This window comes from Neophocaena asiaeorientalis, unplaced genomic scaffold, assembly GCF_003031525.2.
Source record: "Neophocaena asiaeorientalis asiaeorientalis breed wild unplaced genomic scaffold, Neophocaena_asiaeorientalis_V1.1 scaffold114, whole genome shotgun sequence".
NCBI lineage: Eukaryota > Metazoa > Chordata > Mammalia > Artiodactyla > Phocoenidae > Neophocaena > Neophocaena asiaeorientalis.
Window position 1 is genome coordinate 3,761,999 of NW_020173116.1, and position 18,930 is coordinate 3,780,928.

The window sequence follows — 18,930 nt, forward strand, 5'->3', positions numbered from 1 at the left end:
TGTGACTCCAGATGAGGCAACGGGAGTGGTGGTGGAGCAGGACCCTAACTCCAGTCACTTCCTTCCTTTCTGAGTGGTTATTGACAGCAGCCTCTTGTGTACTCCAGGGCCAGCTCGACCTGAAGTCGCCAAGACCCAGGCCCTTCCCTCGAGGGCACACACTTGTGCGGGTGAAGGAAAGTTAACTGACAGTGACACATAGTCTGATGCTGAGGAAGGTGAGCTGGGGCGCCAGCCTGGACCGGGGGCAAAGCCAGACCTTGACCTTCAGAGTCTGGAAGAGCTGAGAAGATTAGGGTGCTCTCTCTACCCTCCCCACCCCCCAATGTATAATTTCTGTTAAAATAACACTGAAATGGGGAGTTCGCAGAAGATCAACAAAGATGCCTGCCCACTTGGAAGCTGTGTGTGTGTGTGAGTGTGTGTGCCCTCACCCTGCTCTCCCCTCCTGCTGTGCGGTGCCCTGCAGCTCTGTCTGCCGGTGGTGCAGTCAACGTCTGGGCAGGGACACTTGTCAGGGTGATCTTGCTGTTCAAGCAGAGGAAGCGGGGAGTGGGAAGGTGGGGGAGGAGGCGAGCTGGGTATGTGAGGGCCTGCGGGGCAGAGGGAACCTGGAGAGGTCTGTGGGAGAAGGTCACAATATCAACAAGGACCTAGACCCGCAGGCAGGCCATGTGGGTCACCCTAAAAGCCTGGAGTTTACCAAAGAGGGGATGGAGTGTCCTTGGAGTTATAAAGAAGGCCATGGGGCAGGGATACTTTCAGCATGCAAGGCCAATCTCCTTTCCAACCTATTCCTGCCTCAGCTCCCTTACCCATCGCTGGGGACCGGCACTGCTGAGCTGGGTTCAGAGTTCAAGGGGCTGCTCCTACAGCCCAGCCAGAGGCCAGAGTCTCCTTCCATATTTCCTAACCAGGAGCAACCGCTGAGGTCTGAGCGTACCCAGGGCAGACCTGGGGAGACCACACTTTAGTGTGACCTTTTTTCTTTTTGAAGTGAAATTCACAAAACACAAAGTTACCATTTAAAAATGGATACAATCCAGTGGTAGTTAGCACATTCATGATGTTGTCCAGCCACCGCCTCTATTTAATTCCAAATCATTTTCATCTCCCCAAAGGAAATCTCTGTCCCAATTAAGCAGTCTCTCCTTATTGCTCCCTTCCCCCCGCCAACCCCTGGTAACCACTAATCTTCATTTTCTCTCTATTGATTTACATATTCCGAATATTTCGCATAAACAGAATCGTACAATATGTGGATTTTTTGTGTTTGGCTTCTTTCACTTGCAGTAATGATTCTGAGGTTCATCCATTTTGTAGCATGTATCAGTACTTCATTCCTTTTTTATGGCTGAGTAATATTCTGTTGTACATATATACAGCATTACGTTTATCCCCTCATCTATTAATGGACATTTGGGTTGTTTCTACTTATTTGGCTATTGTCAATAATGCTGCTATAAACTTTCTTGTGTAAGTATGTATGGAGTACTTGTTTTCAGCTCTTTTGGGTCTATACCTAGGAGTATAATTGCTAGGTTCTATGGTAATTCTGTGTTTAACTTTTTGAGGAGCTGCCAAACTGTTTCTATAGCAGCTGTGCCATTTTACATTTCCACCAACAGTGTATGAGGGCTCCAGTTTCCCCACATCCTCACTGACACCTGTTACTTTCTGTTCTTTTTTATTTATTTGTTTTTAATATATCCATCCCAGTGGCTGTGAGGTAGTATCTTATTGTGGTTTATTTTTGTTTTTTTTGTGGTACGTGGGCCTCTCACTGTTGTGGCCTCTCCCATTGCGGAGCATAGGCTCCAGACGTGCAGGCTCAGCGGCCGTGGCTCACGGGCCCAGCCGCTCCACGGCATGTGGGATCTTCCCAGACCGGGGCACAAACCCGCGTCCCCTGCATCGGCAGGCGGACTCTCAACCACTGCGCCACCAGGGAAGCCCCCTTATTGTGGTTTTGATTTGCATTTTCTTAATGGCTAATGATGTTAAACATCTTTTCATATGCTTCTTGGCTATTTGTATTTCTTATTTGTGTGTCTCTTCAAATCCTTTGCGCATCAAAAAGATTAGGCTGTCTTTTTGTTGTTGAATTATAAGAACTCTTTATATATTCTGGATACCAGGCCCTTCTCTGATATATGATTTGCAACTATTTTCTCCCATACAGCCGCTTGTCTTTTCACTTTGTTAATAATGTCCTTTGATGCACACAACTTTCTAATTTTGATGAAGTCCAATATTTCTATTTTTCTCTTGCTGCTCATGCTTTTGGTGTCATATTTCAAAATCAATTGCTAAATCCAGGGTCATGAAGATCTACCCTGATGTTTTCTTCTAAGAGTTTTATAGTTTTAGCTCTTATAATTCAGTTATTGATCCACTTTGAGTTTACGTTTATACATGGTGTGAGGTAGGGGTCCAACTTCATCCTTTTGCATGTGGATATCAAGTTGTTCTGGCATCATTTGTTGAAGAGACTATTCTACCCCCATTGAATAATCTTAGTATGCTTGTTGAAAGTCAGTTGACCACAGAGGTATGGGCTTATTTCTAGACTCTCAATTCTATTTCATTGATGTATATGTCTGTCCTTATGCCAGCAACACATCATTTTGATTACTGTAGTGTGATAGTCAAGTTTATGTCAACTTGACTAGGCCACGGATGCCCAGATATCTGTTTAAACATCACTTCTGGGTGTGTCTGTGAGATTGTTTCTAGAAGAGAGTAGCATTTGAATTAGTGGACTGCTTAAAGCAGATGGTCCAACCTAGTGTGGGTGAGTAACATCCAATGTGTTGAGGGCCTGAATAGAACAAAAAGGTGAAGGAAAGTTGGATTTGCCCTCCTTCTGCCTGTTTGCCTGAGATGGGACATTGATCTTCTCGTGCCCTTAGCACTCCTGGTTCTCAGGTCTTTGAACTAGAACTGGAATCTACACCTTTGGCTCTCAGGCCTTTGAACAACAAAACCCAGGCTTTTTTGGGTCTCCAGCTTACAGACAGAAGTTCATGAGACTTCTCAGCCATCATGCTTGAGACAGCCAATACCTTTAATAAATCATATCTATCTATCTATATCTATATCTATGCCTCTTATTGGTTCTCTTTCTCTGAAGAGCCCTGATTAATACATGTAATATTGTAGTCAGTTTTAAAATGGAGACGTGTGAGTTGTCCAACTCTGTTCTTTTAAAATATTGTTTTAACTATCTGGGGCCCCTTATATTTCCATGTGAATTTAAGAGTCAGCTTTTCCATTTCTGCAAAAAAAAGCTGTTGAAACTTTAATAGGAATTGCATTGAATTTGTAGATTGCTTTGGGTAGTATTGCCATCTTGACAATATTATGTTTTCCAACCCATGAACATAGAATTTCTTTCCATTTATTTAGGTCTTCTCTAATTTCCTTCAGCAATTTTTTTTTCTTGGTTTCAGTGTACAAGTCTTTCACCTTTTTGGCTAAACTTATTCTTTGGTATTTTATTCTTTTGGATGCTATTGCAAATTGAATTGTTTTCTTAATTTCCTTTTTAGATTGCTCACTGCTGGTGTTTAGAAACACAACTGATTTTTGTGTATTGATCTTGTACCATGTAACTTTGCTTAAAGTTTTTTAGCTCTAGTAGTTTTTCTGTGTGTGTGGATTCTTTGAGATTTTCTTCATATAGGATCATGCCATCTCAGAATAGAGGTAGTTTTACTTCTTCCTTTCCGATTTGGATGCCTTTATTTCTTTTTCTTATCTAATTGCTTTGGTAAAACTACCAGTGTAATGTGGAATAGCAATGGTGAAAGCAAATAACTTTGTTTCATTTCTGATCTTAGGGGAAAAGCTTTCAGTCTTTCACCATCGAGTGTAACGTTGGCTATGGTTTTGCTGTACACATAAGTGTATACTATTGTGTTGAAGAAGTTCCCATCTATTGCTAATTTTCTGAGTGTTTTTTATGAGGAAAGGTTATTGGATTTTCTCAAATGCTTTTTCTGCTTCAAGTGAGATGATTCTGTGGGTTTTTCTCCCCTTTGTTCTGTTAATGTGGTGTATTACATTGATTAATTTTCTTATGTTGAATGGTCCCTGCATTCCTAGAACAAATCCCACTTGGTCACAATGTGTAATCTTTTTAATATGCAGTTGGGTTTCGTTTGCTAGTATTTTGTTGAGGATTTTTGTATCTATATTCTTAAGGGATATTGGTCTCTAGTGTGACCTTTGTACAAGATTGACCACTGAGCTGCTTTGGCCTGTGAATGCTTTTAGAGCTGTAGCCATTCCTGTGCTGTAGTCAATGCAGCAGAGGCATTAATGACTGTAAATCATCTAAGCTGAACCACGTTTCCAGTTTTACTCTCCAGCCTCTGCAGGCTGTGCTGATCTAGAAGAGCTTTCTTGCCCTCATGCCATTCGTTCGACAAACACGTAGAGGGAGCCATCTAACCCCGTGCTCAGCCCAGGGAAATCAAGATGTATGAGAGCCAGTTCCTGCCCTTCAGGAGCTGCGTCTCCTGCCTGACACAGACGTGTTGCCAGACAATTACAATTGCAGTCAGTTCAAGCTCCACATCACCCATGAACTCCCGTGCTAAAATCCACGGTCCTGATACTTACCTGCCCTGAGTCCTCTGTCCCTGATCCTTCTGTACCCGTCGTTCTCAGCGGGTGGTTGCAGGGAAGGGAGGCAAGTGTGGTGTTGGGAAAGCAGGGGCCCCTTCTAGCCCTGCCACTCACCATCTGGGTAACTCGGGTACATTTACTCAACTCTTTGAGCCCCAGTTTTCTCAATTGTATACTGGAAAAAATGATCCTAACATTGCGGGGGACAGTGATGCAGACACGTGAACTTTCTAGTAAAGAACTTTCAAGTTAAGGGGCTCAGATGATGTGAAGTGCATCTGAAACAGCCTGAAACAGGTTATTGCTTCCTGATGAAACACAACTAGCCCAGACACTCCTAGAAAGCCCAAGCCATTCAGCCTAAAAACGTTCCCAACCTCCAGACACAGCTTTAGATATACTAACTATTCATAACCAGATTGCACCCTCCCCAAATTATTCCTTATTTGAATCTTTACCTTATACCTCAACATGTCAGCCTGTATTTGAAACATATAAGGCGTGGTTTAGGCTGGTGTTTCCCTCCCTGTCGTTATTCACCCCTCACCTTTATTTTTGCAGATTTATGTATTCCAGGATGGCATTTTCTTTAAATCGACCTAAAAAGAAAAGCTCAAGTAAATTAATTTTTTTTTAAAGTCTAAGAACAAGTGCCATAAATGGAAAGTAACTGTTACATACGATGCAAACAAAAGCTGAAGTCAGCAGGGGAGGTTAACAGCCCTAGAGAGGGGTGTGAAGACACGTTAGCACTGAATGGAGCCTCTCTCCTTGCACAAGGAGCGGAGAACAATGAACCGCCTTCTCCCTGTGTCATTCAATGTTGTTTGATGCTGTGTTTGTGCATTGCCTAAAGTAGCATTCGGAAACAAAGGTGGGAAGAGCACTGGGTCAGGTCTCAGAGGATCTGGGTTGGAATTGTTGCTTGGTTCTCCCAGCCCCTGAGGTCTTGAGTTCCTCCTTTGATAAATGGAGGTAAGATACCAGCCTTGTTTGTCTCACTGGGTTGTCTTCAGGGACAAAGGAAATCAGGGACTCGATTTCTAAATTTTTGTTCAGTTGAACTTGAAGGCTAAGCGGGGCATTCTCAGAGGGAGCAGAAACCTCTGGGAAGGGGGCACATTTCGTAGATTTATGGGGGCCTATGTTGATCGTCTGTGCTTGGGGTAGGGAGAGGGAACTACCGGCATTTAGTGGATGGGGACTAAGGATGCCAGATGTTCTACAAATGTGGGATGATAGCAAACAGCAAACAATGGACACTCCAACAACCTGCAAGACTCTCAAAGTCCATCCGGACCCACATCCAGGGGGCCCAATCCCAGAAATGAGCTCTATTATATATACATCCACAAAGCCTTCCTTCCTGCTTTCCTTCTTTGTATCTCACTTGTATTTCACTCTCTGCTTTATCTCAGTGCCTAGAACAATGACAGGAATTCAGTATTTGTTAACTACATGAATAGATAAATGCCTATTTTCCTATTAGGTTGTTCATATTTTCTTATTAAATGGTAGAAGCTATTTGTCTATTAGGGTTATATCATTCAGGGCCAGATCAAGAGACAAACCACACCAGTAATTTAAACAGAGAAAATTAGATATAAAGAATTTTTAACTAATAAAAGGTGGCTAACAACCAAAAGGGGTATAAAAAAACTACAGCAGGCAGACTTCCCTGGTGGTCCAGTGGTTAAGACTCCGCACTTCTACTGCAGGGGGCACGGGTTCGACCCCTGATGGGGGAACTAAGGTCTCACGTGGTACGGCCAAAAAATAAGAAAAAAAAAAAAAAAGACTGAGATAGAGATTGGCGAGCTTTTCGTGTAAAGGGCCAGGTGGTGAATAGTTTAGGTTTTGTGGAATAAGAGGCACAATCAAGGATATTATGTAGGTACTTATATGACAACACAGAAAACAAATTTCCACAATCTTTGTATTGATGAAATTAAAACTATAATAATAATTGAGTACAAGCTTTGTAACCAAGTTCTTTAATGAGAAGAATGGGATCTACTGTTTTGGGATAACATTTTGCTTCTTTGGGGTTCCAGTGTGAAAACGGTTCTTTGATGAAGGGCTGTACACGAAACAGGCAGAGGGCTGGATCTGGTCTGCAGGCTGAAGGTTGTCCACCCTTGACGGTTAAGGGAGGGTGAACAGCGGAGAGAAACTTGGAAGAGGGCCTCCCATGACTGAGGTTCAGAGCTCTGCAGAGAGAACATAGATCTCTCAGGTCACACAGCCCCTCAGTGACAAAGAAATATGTCAGAGGGCTTGGGCTGCCGCTAGATCAAACACACACAAAGGCAAGAGTTGCTGCCCGGGAAAACTGGCAAACCTGGGAAAAGGAAGAAAGTCCCTCCAGCTCCCAGTTTATGGTGTCCCTCCAGCGCCCTCTACTGGCAGAGACTAACTAGCCGGCTGGCAAAGGAGACACGTTTACAGGGTCCAGTTTCACAAAGCGGAGCAAAGAAGCTGCTAGGAGCTAAGAGGCAATCATTTGATCACGGGCACAAGAGATATTAATAGAGAGTGTTGCGAATATTTCTTCCCAATCTGTTTCTTACCTTTAAAATATCTATTTATTGGAAAGGTAGTAGTCTCATACAGTACAAAATTCAAAATAGAAATGTACACTTTGAAAAGTTAGTCTACCAGCTACCTCTGTCTACCCGCTTCCCCCAGCTCAGTTCTTGCCCCCAGAGCCCAGTTACCAGTGTTTCGTGTATCTTTCTGGAGCTGCTCAATGCATATGCATAATGCATATCTTTTCATTTCTGTTTTAAAGAAAATGTACCACAAAATCTTCTGTTATATGCAGAGTTTAAGTGTTTTTGCAAATACACGTATTTTTTTTCCTCCTTTTTAAAAAAATTTTTTTTTTTTTGCGGTACGTGGGCCTCTCACTGTTGTGGCGTCTCCCGTTGCAGAGCACAGGCTCCGGACGCGCAGGCTCAGCGGCCATGGCTCACGGGCCCCGCTGCTCCGCGGCATGTGGGATCTTCCCGGACCGGGGCGCGAACCCGTGTCCTCCGCATCGGCAGGCGGACTCTCAACCACTGCGACACCAGGGAAGCCCTATTTTTTTCTTCTTTTATGGCCCCTGGCTAACGTGTCTTGTTCAGGAAAGCCATTCATATTCCAAGATTGAAAACAATTTTCCTCTATTTTCTTCTAATACTTTTCTATTTTGGTTTTAAATTGACATCTTTTTTTTTTTTTTTTTTTTTTTTGCGGTACGCGGGCCTCTCACTGTTGTGGCCTCTCCCGTTGCGGAGCACAGGCTCCGGACACGCAGGCTCAGCGGCCATGGCTCACGGGCCCAGCTGGTCCGCGGCATGTGGGATCCTCCCGGACCGGGGCACGAACCCGCGTCCCCTGCATCGGCAGGCGGACTCTCAACCACTGCGCCACCAGGGGAGCCCCTAAATTGACATCTTTAAACCAACTGGGTTTTTATATTTGAACAGAGTCTGAGGTGGGGATCTAATTTTATTTTCTTTGAAGCATGGCTATTGAATTGCTTCAATACCATTTAATCCAGCCTTTCCAATGGATCCAAATCATTTAATATCCAGGTCCCAGATCTCCAGCATCAGTAACAACCATCGAGGACAGCTTCATCCCACAAGTCCCACTCGTGGGTGCTGTGTTTGCCAGGCTGCTTCTTCTCTCTCCTGGACCTTCTTCCCTCCTTCATGAGGTCCCAATCATGGGTGCTCTTCTTTCTGTACTTGCACTTCTCTGTGCTTCCTGGCACCACTCTGGCCTTCCTCCTGTTCTCCTTGTGGGTCTCTTCATCCTCTTCATCCCTGTGGTGCTTCCTCTTCCACGATACCTGCTCCTCATTGCCATGTCCTCCTCCTTTCTCCCTGGACCTTCCCGTCCAGCCTCCGTCTTGATCTCCTGCCTGATGGACACTGGTGTGGTCCTCTGAGAAGCAGCTGGCCTCTTCTCTGTGTTGTGCTGTGTGTGGACCAGTGGTCATTCCTCACACAGGTGGGCTTGGAAACCATCGGATATTGAAGAAATGGTCGTGTTTTTTCTGACAGTGATTTACAGGTTCCAGTCTTTGCCGGAAGTGATGAATATTGGATAGTATGGGTAAGTGGCTTTCCACTGTTTTCGGCCTTTTGTAGGAATGGGGGGACTTGTGGGGCCTCCAGAAGGCGAATCTCTGCTCCAGCATTGGAGGTCTGGGTGCAGTGTGGTCCTTTTCTCTGTATACAGAGTCTTCTGTCCCCTTTCTAAAGCAAACCTCTGGTTGTAATCCTCTGACTCTTTGCTTTCTAATATAATCCTGAAGTTCATGTTGAAAAGAGTCATAAGTCTTCGAATTTTCCATTATATTGACTATGGATGAAACTCTGGAGTCATCACCATGCACTAGTTTACTGAGAGAAATTTCCACAAACAGATGGAGCCTCACTTCCTCAAGCCTACAAGTCTTTGGGGTTGTGTAAGTAGAAGATCTGTGGGCCCACACCTCTGGTTGTAATCCTCTGGCTCTTTGCTTTCTAATATAATCCTGAAGTTCATGTTGAAAAGAGTCATAAGTCTTCGAATTTTCCACTATATTGACTATGGATGAAACTCTGCCAAGGAAGATGAAGAAGAAACTTTCTGTTAATTGTTTTGCTATAAATGTATGCTTTTTTCTTGAAAAGATCAGGTTCTCCAATTTCTAGTGGAGATTATATTATAATCATGTGCTGTAAATACCATGTAGCTATTGATTTTGAAAATATATGGTTTTGGAGCAAACAACCCAATCGAAAAATGGGCAGAAGACCTTAATAGACATTCCTCCAAAGAAGACATACAGATGGCCAGTAGGCACATGAAAAGATGCTCGACATCACTAATTATTAGAGAAATGCAAATCAAAACTACAATGAGGTACCACCTCACACTGGTCAGAATGGCCATCATCAAAAAATCTACAAACAACAAATGCTGGAGAGGGTGTGGAGAAAAGGGAACCCTCCTACACTGTTAGTGGGGGAATGTAAGTTGGTGCAGCCACTATGGAAAACAGTACGGAAGTTCCTCAAAAAACGAAAAATAGAGTTACCATATGATCCAGCAATCCCAGTCCTGGGCAGATACCCGGACAAAACTGTAACTCAAAAAGATACATGCACCCCCTATGTTCATAGCAGCACTATTCACAATAGCCAAAACATGGAAACAAACTAAATGTCCATCGACAGATGAATGGATAAAGAAGATGTGATACATATACACAATGGAATACTACTCAGTCATAAAAAAGAACAAAATAATGCCATTTGCAGCAACATGGGTGCAACTAGAAATCATTACACTCAGAGAAGTAGGTCAGAAAGAGAAAGACAAATACTATATGATATCACTTATATGTGGAATCTGAAATATGGCACAAATGAACATATCTACAAAAACGGAAACAGACTCACAGACATAGAGATCGGACTTGTGGTTGCCAAGGGGGAGGAGGGGAAGGAGAGGGATGGACTGGGAATTTGGGGTTGGTAGATACACACTACTACATTTAGAATGCATAAACAATAAGGTCCTACTGTATAGCGCAGGGAGCTATATCCAATCTCTTGGGATAAATCAAGACTATTAAAGAATATTAAAAAAGGAATGTAGGGCTTCCCTGGTGGCGCAGCGGTTGAGAGTCCGCCTGCCGATGCAGGGGACACGGGTTCGTGCCCCGGTCCGGGAAGATCCCACGTGCCGCGGAGCGGCTGGGCCCGTGAGCCATGGCCGCTGAGCCTGCGTGTCCGGAGCCTGTGCTCCGCAACGGGAGAGGCCACAACAGTGAGAGGCCCGCGTACCCCAAAAAAAAAAAAAAAAAGGAATGTATATATGTATAAAACTGAGTCACTTTGCTGTACAGCAGAGATTGGCACAATACTGTAAATGAACTATACTTCGATAAGAAAATATATGATTTTGACATAGACTGAGAATCATAAAATATAATGGACTAAGGAAATGAGTCTTAAAACACTGTGTAAATTTAAGGATCTGGAAATATATCATTAATATCTAAAATTTATCAGTGGTTATTGCTAGGTTTGGGGATTATAGATGGTTTTAGTCTTTCTACTTAATTGTACTTTGTGGGGTTTTTGCCATAAATAATATAACGTGTAATAAAAATAAGAAAATCAAGTCATTTTAAGAAAACAGAGAGAACATCAGGCAAATGCATTAAACTAAAATTATTTGTAAATTCTACAGAAACAGAACTGGCTAGTCCCTGTGCTTATGTGCCAAGAAAGAAATAATAGGGATCGTCATACATTTTTTCTCTCTCTCTTTCACACACACACACACACACAATGTGTATGTATGTATACACACACACAGGTATACTTTAATCTCATAGCTGGGGTTAAAGAGCAGAGGACGATGCCACGTATTGTGATTAAAATCTGGACCTATTATTATTCCTATTTTACAGATGAGGAAACCGAGTTAGAGTTTAAATAACTTACTTAAGATCACACAGCCAGAAGGTGGAAGAGCCAAGATTTGAACCCAGGCAGAGGGTCCACAGCCTGCTCACTTAACCAGTCCAATATTGGTACCAACCTTCTAGGTGTTATGAGGACTCAAAGAGTGATGGGTACAGAGCAACTGGGCAGTGCCTGTCCGTTATGAATATTCTCATCAGGGCGCTGGAATGACAGCCAGCAGCATCGAATGTGTTACCGGTGGTCTATTCTGAGAACTTTTCTGTTATACTTTAGTGTTTTTCTCTCTCCAGTTAATTAAAATAAATACCTGTTTGTGCTAAATGTAAAAAGTCACAGCAGCGATATACACTATAACATTAAACCCCGCTGATTTCACTCTCCGGAGATAACTACTGGACGTATTACTGTGTTACTGCAGACTAAAACTCTGTTCAACCAGGCGTGAGGTCAGATCGTACATTCTGGTACGCAACATAGCTTTTCTTCCCGAACAATGTATTCAGACCCATTTTCTGTTTCAGTGCACAAAGGCTCTACCTTACCTTTAAGAGAGCTGCTTGGTGTGACAGAACAGGTGTGGACCATGATTCACCCCCCGCGCCGTGCTGCTGCGAGGCTTGCGGGCATCTTATTTCCCCAACCAGGGATTGATCCTGGGCCCTCTGCTGTGAAAGTGCTGAGTCCTAAACACTGGACCACCAGGGAATTCCCACCCGACTTCCCCCTCCCCTTTTCTCCCCATGATTCTTTTAAAAAACATCATATCTCTGCAAATTTAGGCGCTCCTAGTTTTTAGCTAGGGCCAACAAAGCAGCAGTGTTTTGCAGACACCCAGAGACCTGGTCGGTAGGGTACAGTAGGGTGCTGGCCCAGAGGGGGCGCTGTGGGCTAGGGCCCTCGTCCTTGGAAAGGATCTGCTCCTGAAACACTACTGGCCAGGAGGGAAACCTCCTCCCCTAAATAGAATCTGAAGTGAGAACGAATTTAACAGCAGAGACGTTCAGTTTTTTGTGAAGGGTTCAGATTGATACTGGGTCCTGGCGAAGTGAAATGCAATTTCAGAGAGGCCTCCGGTCACTTCCTCAGCACATGGAAGAATAAGGAAGAGTGAAAATGTGGACAGTGACGATCTGTTAGTTCAGGGTTGGGGGTGAGAGCCCTGGGCATCCAGCCTTCGGGAGGAGGGTGGAATGCAAAGTCCCCGGGAGGACTCGCCTCCCAGGCACGGTGCGGTGCGGGGCTGGGTTCCCGCGCCTTCCGCTTCCGGTCTGCGTGCCTTTGGACAGGTTACAACTGTGGGCAGATGCGGATCTGGAGCCAGGCTGGCCACTTGTGCTGTTGACTTACATCCCTGCCTTATTCTCTCAGGGTCTCAGTTTCCTTGGGCAGCGAACCCTGGGATGGTGTGATGTATGTTCTCGCCTGCTAATGACGCGTGTTCAGGGAGCACATACCCCGAGCCAGGTGATCTGCTCGGCCCTGGACACATAAGTGAACTAAAGAGACATGTTCTCTGCCCTGAGGAAGCTTACAGTGTAGTGTGATGGCCAGAAAATACCCTCCCCCCGCAACACCCCGTGTCCAAATAGCAAAACAGCCATGACAAGTGCTGGTAAGGAGAGAGAGGAGAGGCTCAGGCCTGTCCACTGGGAGGTGAATGGGCGCTCAGAGGCAGGGGGAAGCAGGCCCTGCCTACGTGGGGCTCGGATATACGCAGAAAATGTAGGCACCATGAGATCCACCAAGCCCGGCCTATGTTACCTACTACGCATCTCTGGAATCTACCCACTGCCCTCCCTCCAAGCTGCCGCCTCCCCAGTCCAAGCCCCGTCTCCTCACCAGCGCCACAGATCAGCCTCCATCCCCTTTCACCCACCCTTGAGTTCTTCTCCAGGAAGCAGCCAGCGAAACCTTCGAAATCTTTTTAAAGTCAATCTGATTACAGCCAGAGCGTTTTCACAGCCGCAGATACCGAGGCCAGACTCCGTATTCCTTGTCCTGCGCTATTTCGTACAGGGACTTGAGCATGGAGGTGGGACTATCCGGGGACCAATTCCCATGGATGCCGAGGGACGACTGGATGTCTCCTGCAGCCAAGCTCCTCTGTTTCTTATTGCTCTAAATAGTCCTTAGTAAGTCCCCAGGCCATCCACGTCCGACCTCTACCTATTCCTCAGTTTCCAAGTACCAGCCGCAACGGCCACCTCCTTTTTTTTCCCCCAGCCTTTATAGAATCCATGCTCCCTCTGATCTCTACCCGCAACCCCCATCAACTTCTACCTTTCTTCACAGTCTGCTAGGTTATCGCTTTCCGGCCTACTTCTCAGCCTCATCTCTGTCCCTCTGGCTTTGTTTTTAGTTGGAATGCTCTATATGAAGACAAACTTGGCCACACTATAGGGTAGGAAGCAAAATTTGCCCCCCAAAATCCAAAAAACAAAAAATCCCACATCCAGTTGAAACCAAACTCTCTAAGGCATTTCCTTCTGCTCAGAGCTGCCATCCCCCCATGGAGATTCCAGTCCACTCTCCTCCGAGGGGACTTGTGGGGAGTTTGGGGGGCTTGCACTGCCTGCAGGCTCTGTCTCCCTCAACTCCATCCCTTCTTCTTTGACTCCGACCAGAACCCCAGGAGACACTCGCCGCTCCCCTGCTTCCCTCACACCACATGGGCAGCACCATCAGCAGCAGGTCCAGGCTGCTCTGCTTTCAAAATGCATCCAGGCCACTGTGACCGGTGTGAGATGATATCTCATTGTAGTTTTGCATCTAGTGTCCATCATTGGATGAATGGATAAAGAAGATGTGGCACATATATACAATGGAATATTACTCAGCCATAAAAAGCTGCTCCTGCCAGGGCCGGACCACATCTCTGCTGAATCACGGCTGTCAGCTCTTAACTGGCCTTCTAGCGCCTGCTTGCTGAGTCTGTTTCTAAACCAGCAGCCAGAATAATTGTTTTTTTCTTTTCTTTTTTTTTTTGCGGTACGCGGGCCTCTCACTGCCGCGGCCTCTCCCGTTGCAGAGCACAGGCTCCGGACGCGCAGGCTCAGCAGCCATGGCTCACGGGCCCAGATGCTCCGCGGCATGTGGGATCCTCCCGGACCGGGGCACGAACCCGCGTCCCCTGCAACGGCAGGCGGACTCTCAACCACTGCGCCACCAGGGAAGCCCCAGAATAATTCTTTGAATGTAATGTAATCCTGGCTAATATCACTCCTCTGCTCAAAATCCCTCAGGTCTGCTCCTTCATCCTGAAGGAAGCCCAAATCCCCAAGGGTGCCTACAAAGCCCAGCCACTATTAGTTGTCTCACTGTCCTGCGGTGTCTGGTTTCTCTCTGGTGACACTCCCCTTGCTCCTCCTTTGCAGCCACAGTTCTCCCAAGGGACACGCAGGCATACTCTAGCCTCAGGGCCTTTGTACTTCTCTGAGCCAGCAAAGCTCTTTACCTATGTATCCCACGGGAGGACTCTGCTTTCCCATGCCTTAGTTGGAATGTCACCTTCTCACAGTTTTGACTGCCCTTCCCCCAACCCCCCCGGGACACCCTAGGCCACTTCCCTGATTTATTTTTCTCCATGGCACTTACCATCACCGAACACAGTGCTTCCAGATATTGTGGGTCTGGGGTGAGGCCTGAGATTCTGCATTTCTACTGCAGTCCCAGGTGATGCTGAATGCTGCATCTGACATACAATTTAATTGAAAAATTTGGTCTATTTTCCATCTTACCACCCTCGAATAGAAAACCCTCGCCAAAGGACTTCCCTGGCGGTGAAGACTCTGCTCTTCTACTGCAGGGGGCGCTGTGTTCGATCCCTGGTTGGGGAACAAAGATCCCGCATGCCTTGCGGTGCTCCAAAAAATTAAAAACTTTTTAAAAAATTAAAAAAGAAAATCCCTCACCAAGCAGATTCCTTATTCACTGCTGTCTCCTCATCATGTCAAATTGTGCTTGACCTAAAGCAGATGCCTAATAAACACTGGCTGAATGAATACAGGAGTGAAGAAGGGCCCTGACCTCTCTCCACACTTCACTTCCACGTATCCAGGTCCCCTGGGAAGCCCAGATCCAAGGAGTCCTAGCGGCCTCGGCGGTACTTCTCACCCAGCCTCCTCCTGTTTGCACCTCAAGCCACCATCCCTCCCAACTACTGCACCCAAGGCCACCAAACAAGAGAGCAAAAGAGCAACGCGTTTGGTTCACCTCTTACCTGGAGTCACCACCATGCACTAGTTTACTGAGAGAAATTTCCACAAACAGATGGAGCCTCACTTCCTCAAGCCTACAAGTCTTTGGGGTTGTGTAAGTAGAAGATCTGTGGGCCCACCGAGAGCAGAGTTTCGCCTGCCAAGAACCTCAAAAGGAAAGAAGGAAGGAAGGAAAGAAGGAAAGAAGGAAGGAACCCTAGCTCTGCACAGGTTTTACTCAGCTCCAGGAGAAGAATCCCAACTTCTTTGCAGCTCAAACTTCTCTGCCAGGTCCCCTGCGAGCAGGGAAGCTGGGAAGCAGGAAGCCATGCCTCTTTGTCTCAGGGTTTTGAGTTTTAGAACCTCATCATCTCACAGCTCCAGGCTCTCAGGAGAAACAAATCCAATCACAGTTCTTAAGGTGATTTAGGAACACTTAAGCTCATCACCTTGGGATACAGTCTATAACCTAAACCCTATTATTCTATCCTGTTTGTAGAGTTTAGTTTGAAACATTTTAAAAATAAAACATGCCATTCTCAAATTGTAAAATATAGCACACATGCAGAAATGTGCACGGAACGAATCTACAGCACGATGATTTATCACAAAGGAAATGTCTACCAAACCACCGTTCAGGCTGGGAAATAAAACACTGCCTCATCCCAGAAGCCTGGCTCCTTTCCTTCTTAGTCTTAACTTCTGCACTTGTCCTTCACTAGGATGATTTTTATGGTAATCTCATCCTTCCTCTTTACAGTTTATCACTTAAATACAAATCTCAAAATATGCTAGTTTTGCCTGGTTAATTTTGTTTGAACTTTATATAAGTGGAATTATATACTCCTTTTGTCCTGAATTTCACCACAGTGCATTCATTTTCATGGCTGTATGGTATTCCCTTCTATGAGAAAAAATACATACATACATGATCACAGATCATTTATCCATTCATGGGCATCGTGAGTGTTTCCAGTCCAGGGCCATTTTAAACAACACTGTCATGAATATTCTTATGTACATCTCCTGACATACATAAGCCTGCATTCCTACAGACTGTAGGCCCAGGAAAGGAGTGTCCACTTTACACATTACACAGCATGACACATTCAGTTTTATCAGACAGAATAACACCAAATGTTTTTCAAGTGGCTCTATCAATTTAAATCCTCCCCCAGAAGCTTTTGAGTGCTTCACATTCTTGCTAACACTTGGAATGATCTGAACTTAAATTCTGTATCTAATTACAACAATTAAAATCCAATCTTTCCATGTTTACAATGATTCTGAGTACCTTTCCTAATATCTGTTGGCCATTTGGAATTTTCCTTTGTCAAGTGCTGGTCGAGGTCTCTGGAACATTCTTCTGTTGCCTTGTTTGCATTTTTCCTTACCTGTATGCTGCAGATGAGCCCTTTGCTGGCTCTATCTGTATGAGATCTCTTACTCTGTGCCTTGCATTTTCATTCTCTTGGCAGTATCTTTTGATGAACAGACGTTCTTCATTATAATGTTGTCAAACTTAGCAATTAAACTATTAGAGTTAGAACTTTTTTTGTGCCATATTTAAGATGTAATTTCCTAACCCTAGACCAGAGTTTCTCCACTTCAGCACTACTGACATTTTGGGTTAGGTAACTTTTAGTTGTAGAGGTTGTCCTGTGCATTGTAGGATGTATGGCAGCATCCCTAGTCTCTACCGGCGAGATGCCAGTAGCAACCATCTACCCCCAGTTTTAACAACCAAAAATGTCTCCAGGGATTGTCAAATGTCCCCTGGGGGGCAATATTGTCCCTGACTGAGAACCATTGCCATAGATCGTAAAGATATATTCTCATAGGATGTCTTGTAAAAGCGTCATGGATGTATGATTCAAGTGGAATTGATTTTTGTCCAAGCTGTGAGGTAGGCATCCTACTTCATTTGTTTTCCCATACAGAGACTGTATTTCCTCAACACAGTTTATTGAGAAGTCTGTCTTCCTCGCTGCTCTGAAGTGCTGCTTTCACTACATTAGAAAAACAAAATTCAACTGAGTAAATTTGAAGATCTAATTGGCTTTATTCGATAATCTGGCAGCTTCCCTTCTAGCAAATAGAAAGGGGCTCTGAGGAATTGAACAAAATGGAAGGTTTTCATAGACAGAAGGAGGGTGGGACAAGGAAGTTAAGAGTGGATCATTTCAGGCAAGGTCACTGTCCCTTAGAGGAAGGCAGGGGGGTTTAGGCAGGTTACCTCACTGGAGCTGACCAGGTAATTCCAGACGGACTGGTTTAAAATTCCACTCCTGGGAGAGGTTGAAACTGTGATCACGTTAGGTATTAAGTCTCTGTGGGGCTTAGCATAGGTGATTCCATCTTCGGCTTGTTTCTTTGAACAATTATTGACCAAATGTCCATCTGTTCATGGCTCTGCTCCTGGGTTCTGTTGTATCTTTGCACTAATACCACTCTGTCTTAATTACTATCGTTCATAATAAGTCTTAAATAGCTTCCAGAGCAAGTCCTCTCCCTAGCTTTTCCTTATCTGAGTTTGGATTATTCTTGGCATTTTGATTTCCTTAAATCTTAGATTTCGCTCATCAATTTCCAAAAAACACTTGCAATTTTGCTTGGGAGTCACTGAACCTTTAGATCAGTTTGAGAACTGACATCTTTCCAATATTACATCTCTCAACATATGGATGTAGTTTGTGTCTCTACTTATTTGGCTATTCTTTATTATTCTGTATTCCTGTGGACAGACTTTGTCCTCTAAACCTCTCCTGGTCACAGAATCATGAAAGGCCAGAACTTTTTTTAAAAAAATTAATTAATTAATTCATCTTATTTTTGGCTGCATTGGGTCTTCATTGCTGCACGTGGGTTTCTCTAGTTGTGGTGAGTGGGGCTTACTCTTCGTTGGGGTACACAGACTTCTCACTGCAGTGGCTTCTCTTGTTGCAGAGCATGGGCTCTCGGTGCACTGGCTTCAGTAGTGTGGCTCGTGGGCTCTAGAGCACAGGCTCAGTACTTGTGGCACACGGGCTTAGTTGCTCCTTGGCATGTGGGATCTTCCCGGACCAGGGATCGAACCCGTGTACCCTGGGTTGGCAGGCGGATTCTTAACCACTGCGAAAGGCCAGAACTTTTAAGCCCTGGGCTCAATGTCACCTGTGATACTTGTGGAATCTGTGGGCTTGTGTACTAATTTATGTCAGGCTTCATTTCAAGTAGCTTTGAGGCAGTTCACAAAAATAAGAACTTTATTTGAAGAATGTTTGCAATGGGAGAAACGGGAGAAAGGAAGTTAAGGTGGGTCGGATTCTGACACCAATTCCACCAAGCAGTTCACTCCATTCTGACTTTATCTTCTGGGAGATAGCATCAGATCCCACAGGCTAAAGGCTCAGTTCAAAAGACTCCCTGGTGATCTCCGCCCCCTTCAGAGGCCAATCACAAGTTCAAGTTGTCACCTATGCAGTTACAGATCATATGATTCAACAGCTGCCTCCCGGGGTTTTGTTAATTTGCTAGAGCAGCTCAAAGAATTCAGAGAAACATTCTACCTACTAGGTTGCCAGTTTATAGTAAAAACACATAACACAGGAACAGCCAGTTAGAAAAGATGGATACCTCGTGTCCTT